The sequence below is a fragment of the Arvicanthis niloticus genome, chromosome 25 (assembly GCF_011762505.2).
Source record: "Arvicanthis niloticus isolate mArvNil1 chromosome 25, mArvNil1.pat.X, whole genome shotgun sequence".
Lineage (NCBI taxonomy): Eukaryota > Metazoa > Chordata > Mammalia > Rodentia > Muridae > Arvicanthis > Arvicanthis niloticus.
This window is the reverse complement of record NC_133433.1, coordinates 35,618,424-35,633,609: the sequence shown is the minus strand read 5'-3', so window position 1 is coordinate 35,633,609 and position 15,186 is coordinate 35,618,424. Positions and strand designations below refer to the sequence as shown.

General features: G+C 42.1%; 1 protein-coding gene across 4 annotated transcripts in view; it reads left to right on the top strand.

The window, feature by feature from the left end:
• Sgk3 (serum/glucocorticoid regulated kinase family member 3) overlaps positions 1-15,186 on the top strand; it is a 101,150-nt gene that overhangs the window by 45,896 nt on the left and 40,068 nt on the right. The window lies entirely within an intron of this gene.

Here is a 15,186-nt window from a genome sequence, read left to right as displayed (position 1 = left end):
TTCATAGTTACTTGAAGGCTAGACCTTGTCTCAAAAACTGGCAAATAAATAAATAAAATAAATCTGAAGAGCCAGTCCTGCAGGTCTTCACAGATGAGGATGTATCTAAAGACCTAGAACCAATAAATGGAAAAGCTTATATCTCAGTTCTGCTGGTCAACAAATTTGAAAAGCAAAGGAATATGGGAGTTACTGCTTTTATTTTTGACAGTTTTATGGTGCTGAGAGTTTCTTCACTCGGCAGCATCCTGCTTGATAGTTTAATTGCATGATTCATAATCATTCTTCAGCACCTCTGATTTAAATCACAAGTCTGGAAGTTGCTGCATCAATTATTGCTTTGAGAACAAGATGATTGTCTTAAGCTTTGTATAAACATGTTCCAACAGTGCCTTGCTTTTGTTTTTCAAAATGCAACTCATTTCTCTGTGTGCAGAAGGTATGAACAACATAAATAAATTGACTTTGTACAGTTTGATATCACTGTGTTCCTGGTGAAGTTTTCTTGATTGGGTAGGATACGGTCAGGAAGCAATCCCTGGAACGCTAGCCCTGAAATGTGAATGGATAGGTTATGTGGCAGTGCAGCTGGTAACTTCAAAAGCCTTTCAGAGTAAAATTATTTTGAGATACTGGTGTGTAAGTTGCTGACTTCCTGGCTCTCTGTTGTTCACTCCCTCACCCCTGGGTGTTTGTTCAGATGTTTCCTTCTTATTTAAACTTGCATACAACCCCATACTTCCTATAATATATACTTACTTGTCATAATTACTCATCTGCTTTCCGCCACTAGAAGGTAAGTTCCATGTGGTTAAGGGTGCCCCTCCACTTGTGTTCCCTGCGGAATCCCTAGTGCCTGGAAACAATACTTGGCCCAAGAAGATACTGTCTGGGGTAGCTTTACACAGATATTTGCAGCACAGCTAATAATTAAGTTAATGCACCAATACTTTGCCTTACTTGCCTGGTCCTTCTACTTTCTGTTCTTTATCTTTGTTGCCCAGGAATAAAACCTTGAGACCCAGTTTAGTTCCCTCATACCTTGCACTCTACAGGCAAATAGCTAAGTTTTTTCATCAAACAAGCCACTCCCATCCTTGTTAAGCCCTCTTCATTTGTCCCTTCTAATGTACCTACAGCCCTTCAGTTCCCCTTTGAAGGCTTTCAGGTCTGCAGAGAACACCAAGCAAGCATTCATCTTCCTCCTACAGGTGATTTCAAACACCTTTGCAGCCTGTATCTCCTACAGATAAAAGCAGTGATCCCAACGTAGGCTTTCAAGTATAAAATAAATTAGGGTTCCAATGGCGATGCTGTGTGAAACCCTTAGATTGGTATTGATTGATTGGTATTGATTGCTTTGTGACAGTCCTGTTCTGATTAATGACTTAGATGCTTTCTCCAGTTGAGCAGGTATTTTTGACGAACTGACCTTGTGCTGTGAAGATCTGTGCTACAGAATAAAAGTGCTCATCCTGCACCCCCCACCCCACCCCAGATACTGGATGAGTTTAGGTGGAGTTGGCTTGCCCTTTCTCAGCATTCCAGTGCTAGTTTTCTTAGAAATTGATCAGTTCTCCTTGACTTGGGATTCTATTAATCTGTTGCTGCATCTTAACCGAAGGACATGGACTACACATACAGAAGTCCCATATTTTACGTCTTTATGTTTTCCGGTTACCTTTAAGGAAACAGGAGGGAGGCCCCTGTATCTGCTTTTTAAGTAAATGTGAACTCAAGTTCTAATAGAGCCTCAGGTCATTAAAGATGAGCTTGTTGCAGTTGTTCCTAAGAGTAGGGACTTAGAGATTGAGTAGGAAGTAAAAAGAGACGAAAACCTAGAGTTTAGGGTTTTAAGGGACGAGGTGTAGATAGAGCAGAATACTTGATGCAGACAGGCATCAAGGCAAATGGTTTTAAAAATGTGTAATAGTCTCACGTGGGAAGGTGTCAGGACCAGACAGTGCTAGAGCAACATCTGCTGCTTTGGGTTTTCTTGTGGAGTGTTATCCTAAACTGTGTTTTGTTTTCCTGTCCCCAGGCACGTGTAGTCCTGCTTCTCCACTGTGTTTTCTGAGCTGGAGAGAGGACTGAACATTCTCTTCTTCAGTTTGGCTCTGACTTCACACAGTGTAATTTCTCTCTGTGTCTGTCAGTCCCCTCCCCACCCTCAGATACGGTCTCTCTGTGTAATCCAGGCTGGCCTTGAAGTTACAGTCTTGCTTCAGCCTCTTTGAGTGCGGAGATTACAGGCACCCGATGCCTGGCCTCATTGTTTGTAATCTTAAAACATGTTCATACCTCTTTCTTCCTTTGTTTTCTTTTTTCTTTTTTTAATTTTTAAAAAAATTTTTTTATTGGATATTTTATTTACATTTCAGATTAAATGTAAATTACCTCATTTCCACCCCACCCAGTAACCCCCTATCCCATCCCCCCTCCTCCTGCTTCTATGAGGATGTGCCCCCCACTCTCACCTCCCCACCCCCACACTTGGCGTCCAGCCTTCATGGGGCCATCTTCCTTTGTTTTCTTGTACTTGTGGAAAAGATACATCCCAGAGTTTTTATTTCATGGGAGATATTGACGAAGTCTATGCTTTTTGTTTGATATAGTACTTGGTTTAACAAGCTTTTTTACAATTGTACATTAAAAATGTCTTCATGTACATATTCAGTTGAAGCATGGTTTTTATTTTACTTGTGACGCTTTCATGTATAAACTTGATTGAAGACTTTATTCAGGAAATTGAGATAGGAAGATCTGAAGTGTGAGGCCTGAGTAAGACCCTATCTCTTTTTCTCTTTTTTTTCTCTTTTTTACAGACCATCAAACATTTCTGCCATTCAACATTTTATCTATTTTTCTGTTGCATTTAAAACTGAGATTGTCTGTTTGTTTCTGTGTATGCATTATCCTAACTTTGTTCTTGTGTTTAAATATGTAGGCAGACATAGCTCTGAGTTTCTTGTTCCATTCCTCAAATGAAGCTTGTAGTTACTAATATAAAAAAGTTACTAGGGAAAACTATACATAAAGGTCTTGATTTTAGACATTTTCAACTTCACGTTAAAATTTTATGTGTTGCTTTTGCTAGTGATATAGTTACTAGGTCAGGACTGGAATCATATACTATAATTTCATTAAGTATTATAATTTAGATTTGTAATTGGTTATAAGTAGTGTGCTTTAGGGAATATCTTTAAATGTGATTACCAGTAAAGCTTACTTTCAGGAGAAATTTTGAAAGCAAATACTTGGTTTTGGAGTAAATTTTCCTTCACCATACCACATAAGCACCTGTGTTTATCCAAATGCTCCTTGTTTTTGAGCTGCCTTTGTTAAGAGTATTACAAATACCAGAGCAGAGGCACAGACCAATAAGACGGCCCCAGCACACAGGAAGCACCATGCTAGGAAATCTGCTTGGGGGGGGGGAGGGTTTATTAATACCACAGCCTAGTGTATAATGAAGGGGGTGATGGAGTGAAGAGGGGAAAGTGATGGTCCAGAAGACTGAGGAAGCAGTTACAAAGCTCTGCTTACTAGATGGGCTGGACTGTCTGTCTGAGTGTGTCTCAGATTTAGTTACTAGCTACGTGGGAGGAGAACCGTAGAGGCTTGGTTAGAATGGAAGCAGAGATAGCAGGTTGAAGTCTTTACTGGTAATTGTTGAATTTGTGTGTTTTATGTAGGGCTGTTGGGGGAATCCCAAGAGACAGTGACTTTGGGAGACTGAGAGGGACAGGGCTCAGCCTTGCCGCCACTGTGACAGTTATCCTGTGGGTTCTGAATCAAGTGCAGGATGTGTACTGGGGGGAACTTTAGAGCCTTCCTCCTTATCTGGCAGTTGTGATTCTAGTACTGAATACAAAGGCCCTTAGTCAGTGCCTGCTTTGCCGCCTCACTCATTTCCCCTCCCTACCTGTCCTTAGTAAAATAGTTTCAGGGAATAGGCGGCTCACGTGGCTTCCTCTGAGGCTCTTGGACCATTCTCAAATTGATAGGTGCAGAGTTTTCATTGTTAGTTCCAACTGTTATCACTTTTCATTATCAAAAATCAGGATGAATAAAGGTGCCTCTAAGAAAATAGTAACAAGTTTAGGAAAAATTGGGACAGCTCTGTGATTACAGGACAGGGAAAAATCAAAGAGGGTGGGACAGACATTGGAGGAAGGATACTGTTAGCAGGAAAAACAGGAAAGGTTGTAACCGATTCATCCTGTGAGCCCCGGGAAAAGGGAGAAGGTTACTATGTATCTTTCATCAGGATCCTGTTAGGTTTTAAAATCTGTTTTGTGCCAGCATAATTTACAGATGAGACAAAGACTTGCTTTGTTTCCGTAGAACATTTCAGTATGGTTTGGAGCCAGCATCTTCAGAGGGGGGAGTAAATAAGTGCAGATTTATTTATTTATTTATTTTTTAATACAAGTAACTAGTTGCTTTGGGGTTAGAATTTTTTGGGAAGGTGCTTTGAATGTAATTGTAAAAGCCATTTATCTTGTTTCCTACTTAGAAATATTCTCCTCCCCTGCCCCCAATTTTCTAGGTAAACTAGGATATAGTTGTATTTTTTTAAGTCTTGCACTCTCCCTGTGTCCAGTTTGAGCCTCTGAGTCAAACAGTCTTCCTAGTAGGTACAGAGATTTCCTGTTTGTTCCTAACCCTTGCATCATTACCATCTCCTGGCACAGTGGTTCACTTCCCAGTTGATGAACCCATCTGAATCACTGAAGTAGATAGTTTACATTCAGGCTCCTCTCTTGGCGGACATTGTGTGGATATGGACAAGTTTTAACTCTGCATTCCCCTGTTTGGATCATACGGATTATACTTTCAAATCCTGTACTCCACCTTTCTCTTTGCACTGCTCTTGTAGCCTCTGATCTTTTATTGTCCTGCAGCTCTGCCTTGACTCTGATTTCAGTGAGATGAAATCTCACAGAATGGAGCCTTTCCAGACTTGCTTCTCTTAGTGCTGTGTGTTTAAGGTCGTCTCCATGTCTTTGACTTAAGAGCTTGTTCTTTTTAACACCACTGTCTATATGTATCAGTTTGTTAATCTGTTCACCCACCGAAGGATATCTTGATTGCCTCTAAGCTTGGGCAGTTAAGAATAAAGCTATTTTGACATCCATGTACGTGTGTGTGTGTGTGTGTGTGTGTGTGTGTGTGTGTGTGTGTGTGTGAATTTTAACTTCTTTTTGTTTTTTTTGTTTTTGTTTTGAATGAGGTAGTTAATTAATCTAGCATTCTTTGTTCTCCTCTTGTTGGCAGCTGTTACCTGCCTGGTGATTCTGTCCCGATCCCTCTGTCCTAAGGTATTAGCTTGTGGCCTCCATCTTGGTCCTTGTGTACCATTTTCAGCTCCTAGATGGCTCCGCTGGTGTCCTTTCTTTTGGTCATGTAGCCAACTCTAGCCTGCTCTGAAGGTATAGGTGCTGTACTCTGGTGTAGTAGCTCGTGCGTAGAGCCAGTTCTCATCATAGGAAGAAAGCTCTTTATGCTCAGACAGCTTGACTGTGCTGCCCATTTGGGGACGTTAGGCTTCCTGGACTTGTGGAGAAAGGCTGCAGAGCTCGGATGAACGACTGCTGGCTTATGTCTTTTACAGTGATGTCAGGCATTGTGACATCCTACCAGCTAGGGAAAAGGGCTGGGCTTGATCATTCTTACTATTAAAGATTTGTTTCTGTGTCTGTGGTGTCCGTGCACAGGTGTGTGCAGCATCTACGGAGGCCAGAAGTGGATTCCAGACCTCCTGGAACTGAAGTTATGGGCAGCCCAGCATAGGAGCTGAAACTGAGTTCAGGTCCTCTTACAAGAGCAAGCGTTCTAAACTACCACGTTTTAGTTTGTAAGACTCCATTAGAGTGCCTTCCAAAGTGACGTCACTGTTTTACTGTCCCACTCAATGGGAGTTCCTGTTGCTCCTTCCTCAGAGCATTTGATGGTCAAAGTTTTCTGGATATTGACCATTCTAATAGACATGTATCTCTTTCTTACCTCTTCTGTCTTCTGTTCCTCTCTCTTCTTCTTCCTTCCTCCCCTCCCCCGTAGTAGGGATTGAGTGCAGGGCCTTGAGTATGGTATGCAAGCATCCTATCCCAACAGTATCCCTGGAATCTCTTGTTTTAATTTACATATTTCTGTTGATCCATTATGAAGAATGTCCTTTCATGTGCTGATTTGCCACCTGTATCTTTTCTTTTCATTTATTGTTGTCTGTTGTCTCTGTGTTTGGTGGGGGAGCAGTTGTGTTCCACACTATACATGTGGAGGTCAGAGAACTGTTTGTGTGTGTCCCACCATGTGGGTCCTAGAAATGGAACTGAGGTTGTGCAGTCACGAGACTTGGCAAACAAGTCTTGTTGGCCTTTGTGATTTTTTTTTTTTTTTTTTTGGTTTTTCGAGACAGGGTTTCTCTGTGTAGTTCTGGCTGTCCTGGAACTCACTCTGTAGACCAGGCTGGCCTCAAACTCAGAAATCCACCTGCCTCTGCCTCCCAAGTGCTGGGATTAAAGGCGTTAGCCACCACCGCCCGGCCGGCCTATGTGAATCTTATGTGATGAGATTGTATGTTAAGGTCTTTGACCTGTTTTTGTTTTTATTTTTAATCCTTTTTTTAATTGGATATTTTCTTTATTTACATTTCAAATATTTTCCCCTTTCTAGATCTCCCCTTCTGAAACCCCCTATGCTATCCCCCATGACTCATGAGGGTGCTGCCACCCATTCACTCCTGTCCAACTAGGCCATCCTCTGCCACATGCTGCCAGAGCCGTGGGTCCCTCCAGCATATGGTTCATTCCCGGGGAGCTTCAGGGGGTCTGGCCAGATGACACTGTCGCTCCCTCCATGGGGCTGCAAACCCCCTCAGCTCCTTCAGTCCCTTCTCCAACTCCTCCATCTGGAACCCTGTGCTTAGTCCAATGGTTGACTGTGAGTATCTGTATCTGCCTCTGTATTTGTCAGTTTCTGGTGGAGCCTCTCAAGAGACAGCCATATAAGGCTCCTCTCAGCAAGCACTTCCCTGCATCCACAGTAGCTTCCAGGTTTGGTGACTGTATATGGGATGGATCCCCCTCTCTGGATGTCCTTTCTTTCAGTCTCTGCTCCACAGTTTGTCTCCATATTCCCTGCTGTGAGTGTTTTGTTCCCCCTTCTAAGAAGCACTGAAGCACCACACTTTGGTCTTCCTTCTTGAGTTTCATATGGTCTGTGAATTGAATCTTGGGTATTCCAAACTTTTGGGCTAATATCCACTTACCAGTGAGTGCATATCATATATGTTCTTTTGTGACTGAGTTACCTCACTCACGATGATATTTTCAAGTTCCATCTATTTGCCTGTGAATTTCATGAAGTCATTGTTTTTAATAGCTGAGTAGTACTCCATTATGTAAATGTACCACATTTTCTGTATCCATTTCTCTGTTGAAGGACATCTGGGTTCTTTCCAGCTTCTGGCTATTATAAATAGGGCTGCTATGAACATAGTGGAGCATGTGTCCTTGTTATATGTTGGAGCATCTTCTGGGTATATGCCCAGGAGTAATATAGCTTGGTCCTCAAGTAGTGCTGTGTCCAACTTTCTGAGGAACCATCAGACTGATTTCTAGAATGGTTGTACCAGCTTTCAGTTCCACCAGAAATGGAGGAGTGTTCCTCTTTCTCCACATCCTTGCCAACATCTGCTATCACCTGAGTTTTTGATCTTAGCCATTCTGACTGGTGTAAGGTAGAATCTCAGGGTTGTTTTGATTTGCATTTCCCTGATGATTAAGGATGTTGAACACTTCCTTTAGGTGCTTCTTGGTTTGGCCTGTTTTTAAATAGTGTGTGTGTGGTTTGTTTGTTTGTTTGGTTGGTTGGTTTGGTTTTAAATCCTTTGTGGCACTCTGTGACTATGTTAGGTAATGCTTCTTTACTGAATAGCTTTTACAGATACTTTCTTCCAGTTTGTGTTTACCTTCTCAATGTCTTCATATTCATTAGATGCTGCCTGTGGTGTTGTATCTACAGAGTCCTCACTGTATCAGAGCCCATGGGGGGGGGCGGTATAGGTTATCTTCCAGGACCTTTCTAGTTTTGCATGATATGTGCATAGGTTTTCTTTATTATCATCCTGGTTCTTTTGGCTCCTATTTTTGGGTATCATTGTTCTCAAATACCAGTTCCCAGTTCTGCCTTAATATGACTCTCCTATTGAGAGTCTCTGTCTTTCCCCTTTATTAACAATATATACTGACAGTTCTTGCATATGTCTGCTTTCAAATATGGTATGGTTTGCTAGGCAGTACTGAGCCAGTCTTTAAGATTAATGACAAGGGCTGGTGAGGTGGTTTAGTGGTTAAAAACACAGACTGCTCTTCTGGAGGTCATGAGTTCAAATCCCAGCAACCACATGGTGGCTCACAACCATCTGTAATGAGATCTGATGCCCTCTTATGGGGTGCACCACTACTGCCTGGCTATTATTGTTACTGTTATTTGAAAAGCTAATACAGCCGGGCGGTGGTGGCCCACGCCTTTAATCCCAGCACTTGGGAGGCAGAGGCAGGCGGATTTCTGAGTTCGAGGCCAGCCTGGTCTACAGAGTGAGTTCCAGGATAGCCAGGATTATACAGAGAAACCCTGTCTCAAAAACAAACAAAGAAACAAACAACAACAACAACAACAACAAAAAATGCTAATACAACTGAACCTTCCCCAGATATCCCATTTAGTCCCACAGAGATCAGAACGGCTTTTCCTGTTCTCCCTACCCCTTCTACCCCCCAATTTTTTGGACAGTCCTCTTCATTCTGCTCTGTTTAGTGTGTGATCAGAGGACACTTCTGTAGAATTTTGATTGCTTGGCTTTTATGGAGTAAATAACAATTAAATTTCTAGTAAAATTAATGTTACTTTTTCTTAATTCTATTTTGACTACTTAAATGTAAGTTCATGAAGGACAGGCATGGTGGCATGCTCCTGGGGACCCAACTACTTAGGAGGCTGAGGTAGGTAGGACCATTCGAGCCTAGGAGTTCAAGACCAGCCTGGGCAGCATAGCAAAATCCTGTCTCAAACCAAAAAAGAAAACAAAAACTTGCAAGTCTTCTCCATTTGTTCCTGAGAACTCTGTAGAATGTATGTATGTATTGACAAGACAGTGGTACATGGATAAAACTCTCCAACATCTGACCATCTTGGTTTAAATCCTGTAATCTAACACTTACCCCTGCACATAAACTTGGGCCATCCAGACCTGCCCCAAATCAGTTTTACCTTTACTATTTATACCAATTGTAATGCTGTTGTACATACATAGTGGTTTGGTGTGGTGACTCAAATAGTGCCCTGTTCATTTCCTGTTCCTGTTTTCAGTTTCTTGGACGTATACAGAGAACTGTCCAATCTCTTCTCAGGTAGAGTACCAAACCGAGAACCAAACGGGCAGTAGCTGTTGGCAAATGCTAAGGGGCAGTAGATTTCACTCTTCTCCTGATGCTCGTCAGAAACACCTCAAACCATCCTTACCTCCTGCGTCATTTCTATCTCTGTTGAGTGTGACTAGGCAGAGGCTCAGGGGCTAGGGCAGCTTTCATCTTTACAGCACCTTTTTATAGAATAGGTGTCAATAAAAACTGGCAGTCCTTCTGGGATTCTCAGAAAGTGGGTCAGAACATCACATCCAGACATGAAGTCTGGGCTGTCTTGCTCATGTCTGAGTAGAGGCAGTGTCGTCTCTCACTTGAGACGGGACATCCTGTCTCAGAGCCGTGAGGCCCTAGGGAATGATCTGCATAGCAGATCCCTGAGTCTCTGTGGCATTTTCCTCCCATCCCTTGTTTCTGTGGTTTACCCAGGTGTCCAGCGTGTTCACTGGGGACAGGTAAGCTAATGTCATCAGTGTTGTGGATCAGTGTGGTGGTCTGTGGAGTCAACATGGTCATGGTCCTTCTAGAGCAATGGTTCTCAACCTTCCTAATCTGTGGTCCTTTTATACAGTTCTCCGTGTTGTGGTGACCCTCAGCCATAAAGATACTTCTGTTGCTACTTCATAACTGTAATTTTGCTGCTGTTATGAGTTGTAGTGTAAATATCTAATATGTAGGATAACTGATACATGACCTCTGTGAAGGGGTTCATCAACCCCACAGGGGTTGAGACTCACAGGTTGAGAACCACTGCTTTGGAGTCTAGACCAGACTCACACAGTAGTGCAAACGTTAGCCCTCTGGTACGGCAGTGAACAGTAGGTACTGCTATTTCTGTCATGTGATAGCATCTTCTTGTCTTTCACTGCTGATAGAAGAGACGTTTATCAGGTCTCGAGCCATATACTTGCCATCAGAGATTATTCTAACAGTCACCAACCCAACTTACCTCATCTGGGGTTGCATCTGGAATTAGTTACACTGCCTGGTTAGAGTTTGTCAATCCATAGTCATGTCCTAAGATGTTTTTCGCTCCTTCCGGGGTAAGCAGGCAGTTTGAGTGGAGATGTGATAGGATTCAACAGCCCTGATTCATCAGCTTTTTGATAGTGATAATGATTTCTGAACTCACAGGGAGTATTTTTGTTCGTGAGAGTAGAGTGGTTGGTTATAAGGGCTGTAAGCCAGGAACCAGATGGACAATAGCTGTTGACAAACTATGAGTTGGCAGTCCGTACTCCTCTCTTGGTGCTTGGCAGAGGTTTCTACAAGGCTCTTTTCTCCTACAGTAGCTTTTTTGGCAGGATGAGGATTCGTTGTGTGTATTTGGCAAGTTACTCATATATAGGTGTCTAGTAAAAGTCTAGGACAAGGGAAACAGACACAAGGTAAACCTGTGTTTTCATGGGACATACCAAGATTGTAGGGCCAATGTTATGTCTTACACCATCTTTAGGAGCCCTGCTCTGACTAGTAGAGTCCATTTTGTGCTCCCCACCCCCCTACCTCCCCACCCCCCTACCTCCCCACCCCCAGAAATTGGTGTCAATTCAGAGATGGTTCCAATAACCTTTGGAAGGGTTTCATAGTTCCCCTTCTACAGTGGATATCCACTCTGAGGTGATTGCAGATCACTCTTGGGAAAGACTGTGAAGAAAAATTAACAGTATGTGCTCGTGGCCTTTTAACGGGTCACAATAATTCTAGGTTGAATTCGGTGTGTTCTCTGTTGTCTTGAATTTCTTCGTAAGCTCAGTTGGGTTATGTGATAATAAAGAAAAGTGAGACCATGACTAGGGGGAATTGGTGTCTCCTTGGGAAACAACTTGAAAGGGTCACATGGGGCCTGGGGATGGGATGGGGAGGCACTGGAAGTCTGGATGTCCCCAGTGGGGCTCAGGTAGCTTCATTGAACTGGGTAAGTTTAGTTGAGTGGAAGTGGAGGCCACCATTCTGAGCCTCACTCATGCTGCCCCAATGCTTGCACCCATCATCCAGGGTCCACTTTCCAGCAAGTGCCCTTATGTGCCATCTATGACTTCATGGTTGGATGTTTAATTGCTCGTCACCAGTTACCATTAAGTTCTGGCCTTTATTCTTCATCCTTTCTGCTGGCAGCTGCAAGAAGGTAAAGACTCCACAAAGAGCCACATTCTACTAGTCATTCGCCTTGTGCACACCTCCAAGAACACCTGGAAGGAACGCCAGCCCTTGTTACACGCACTCTGCTGTCTGTGACACCTTGCATGTCACTGTACCATCCTCTCCCTCCATAGAATGGTTCTCGCTTATTAATATATGTCCTATTTTTATGTCCTTTTCCCTTTCACTAAAAGTAGAGTCTTTTCTCATACAGTATATTACAGTTTCCCCTCCCTGTATTCCTTCTGGCTCCTCCCCACCTCCTCCCACTCGCATCCACTCCCTTGCTGTCTCTCACTAGAAAAGAACAGGCTTCTAAGAGACAACAACCAGACATAACACAATACAACATAATAAGATAAAGCAAAACCCATCACACTGAAGTTGGACAAGGCAAATCAACAGAAGGAGCCTCAAGTGAAGGCACAAGAATCAGAGCCCTCAGCTCTCACACCCAGGAGTCCCCTAAGAGTATGAAACTGAAAGCTGTAACACACAGAGGACCTGCAGCCCTGTGCTTGCTGCTTCAGTCTCTGTGGTTTCATAGGAGCTTTGCTCAGTTGGTTTAGATGTCTTCATTCTCCTGGTGTCCTCCATCCCTTCTGGCTCTTGCATTCTTTCTGCCTCCTCTTCTGTGAGGTTCCCTGAGCTCTGAGGGAAGGGATTTGATGGAGATGTCCCATTTAGAGTTGTGTGTTCCAAGGTCTCTCTTTCTCTCTCTGCATGTCTGGCTGTGCATTTCTGTATGTGTTCCTATCTGCTGTTAGAGGAAGCCTCTTTGGTAATCGCTGAACAAAACACAGATCTATGAATGGAGCAGAATATCATTTTATTACTACTCTTTGTTTTGTTTCGTTTGTGTGTAGAGCTCTGGATTATCTAGTCACTGGTTCTTGGTCACTCAGGCTGTGTTGGGTATGGGTTCTATCTCATGGTTTAAGCTATAAGTTAGAGCAGACATTGGTTGGTTACTCCTACACGCAAGGTTTGTGTTAGCATATTTTGCCAGCAGGACAGATTGCAGATCGAAGTTTTTGTGGCTTGGTTGGTGTTTACACTCTTTTTTCTTTTGTTTGCCTGTAGAGTATTTTTCCATACCAAAGAGACTAGAAGGTTCTGTATCAGCACCAGCTTCACCTCCCAATGTTCACGAGTTGTGCAGGTGTTGTCTTCAGCAGTGGTTCCTGCAGGCAGTTTGGGAAGAACAACCTATTGTCTTGGCAACAGCCTGAGTTGTTTGGGGATCTCCATGGGACCTATTGGCCAACAACTGAATTAGATGTAACCCATACTGGTACTGGAAGCTTTGGTGACAACAGATGGCCAGTTAAGACTGTGTTTCCTTATTATTTGGAGACTTTATTAGGATCGCCTTCATGTATTTTAGGACATTTCCACTACACTAGTCTTCTAAATTTCATTCCTCAAATTCCCCTCAACACTAGCTGTGTCTCCCTGTATTCCCTCCCTCAATGCCTCTCCCCCTCCCAACCTGATCCTCCTGTTCCCATCTGCTCCACTCCCACTCCCAGTTCACTCCTAAAATCTATTCCATTTTCCCTAGCCCCTTCTACCCTCTCTGAGACTATAGATTATCATTTATTTAATGGCTAATATCCACATATATAAGCCAATACATAGCATATTTATCTTTCTGGGTCAGGATGATTTTTTTTCTAGTTCCATCCATTTGCCTGCACATTTCACGGTGTCATTTTTTAACAGCTGACTAATATTCCACTGTGCAAATGCACCACATTTTCTGTATCTGTTCTTCATTTGGGGCACATCTAGGTTGTTTCCATTTTCTGGCTATTATCAAGAGCAGAAATGAACATGGGTTTGTAAGTGTCCTTGTGGTGTGGAAGACTGTCCTTTGGGTAATATGCCCAAGAGTGGCATAGCTGGATCTTGAGGTAGATTGATTTCTTATTTCTAGGGAGCTGCCATTTTGATTTTCATAGTGGCTGTACAGGTTTGCAGTCCCACAAGTGATGGATCTGCGTTCCCATGCTCCACATACTTGCTGACATGATTCTAGCCATTTACATGTAAGATCGAATCTTAAAGTAGCTTTGACTTGTGTTTCCCTAATGGCTAAGGATGCTGAACATTTTTTAAAAAGTGTTTCTCAGTCATTTGAGTTTTTTAAATTGCGAGTTTTCTGTTTTGATCTCTACCCCATTTTTATAATGGATTATTTAGTTTATTGATACCTATTTTAAGTTCTTTATATATTTTGCATATTGGTCCTCTATCAGATGTGGAGTTGGAAAACTCTGTTTCCCATTCTGTGAACTTCTGCTTTGTCCAAATGATGGTATCCTTTGCCTTACAGAATCTTCAGTTTCATGAAGTCCCATTTGTTGATTTTTTTTTTTATCTCAGTGCCTATGCTAAAGACAACTCATGAAGTTGTCTTTTGTGCTAATGAATTCAGAGCTATTCCCCACTTTCTATTCTGTCAGGTTCAAAGTATCTCGTTTTAGGTTGTGGTCCTTTTGATCCAATTAGAGTTGAGTTCTGTTCATGGTGGGAAACATGGATGTATTTGCATTGTTTTACATGCATCCAGTGTGACAACAGCATTTGTTGTTGAGGATGCTAGATGGTTTTGTTTGTTTGTTTGTTTTGTTTTTGTTTTTGTTTTTCCCAGTGTATGTTCCTGGGTTCTTTCTCAAAGATCATGTGTTTGGATTTATGTTTGGGTCTTCAGTTTGATTCTGTTGATCAACATGTCTTTTTATGCTGTTTTTATTACTATAGCTTGTAGTATAACTTGAAATCTGGAATGGTGAGACTTCCAGCAATTTTTCTGTTGTCTAGAATTGTTTTAGCTATCCCGGGCTTTTTGTGCCCATATGAAGCTAAGATTGATTCTTTCAGGATCTGTGAAGAATTGTGTTGGAATTTTGATGGGGATTGCATTAGAACTGTAGATTGGTTTTGGTAGGGTGATCATTTTTACTATGTTAATTCTACCTATGCATGAGCATGGGAAATTTTTCCATTTTCTGATATCTTCTTCAGCTTCTTTCTTCAAAGATTTGAAGTTTTTATTATACAAGTCTTTGACTTGCTTGGTTAGAGTTCCCCTAAGATATTTTATATTATTCAAGATTATGGTAAAATGCATACTTGTTCTGATTTCTTTTTAGTCCATTGATCATTTGTATATACGAGGGTTACTGATTTTTATCAATTATTTTTATATCCAGCTATTTTGTTGAAAGTGTTTTTCTGCTGTAGAATTTCCTTGCTGGGAATTTCTAGGGTCACCTGTGTATACTGTCATACCATAGCAAATAAGAAGACTCGTTTCTTTCCTTCCAATTTGTATTCTCTGTATCTTGTTCAGTTGTCTTACTGCTCTGTCTAAGACTTCAGGTACTATCCTGAAGAGTTATGAAGAGATTAGTGGACAACCTCGTCTTGTTTCTGATTTTAGCGAAATTGCTTTGAGTTCCTCTCCATATAATTTGATGCTGGCTATCAGCTTGCTCTATGTAGTCTTTCTTGTGTCTAGGTATGTCCCTTGTATCCTTCCTCTCTCCAAGGCTTTTATTGTGAAGGAGGGTTGGACTTTGTCAAAGGTCTTTTCTGTATCTAATGAGAT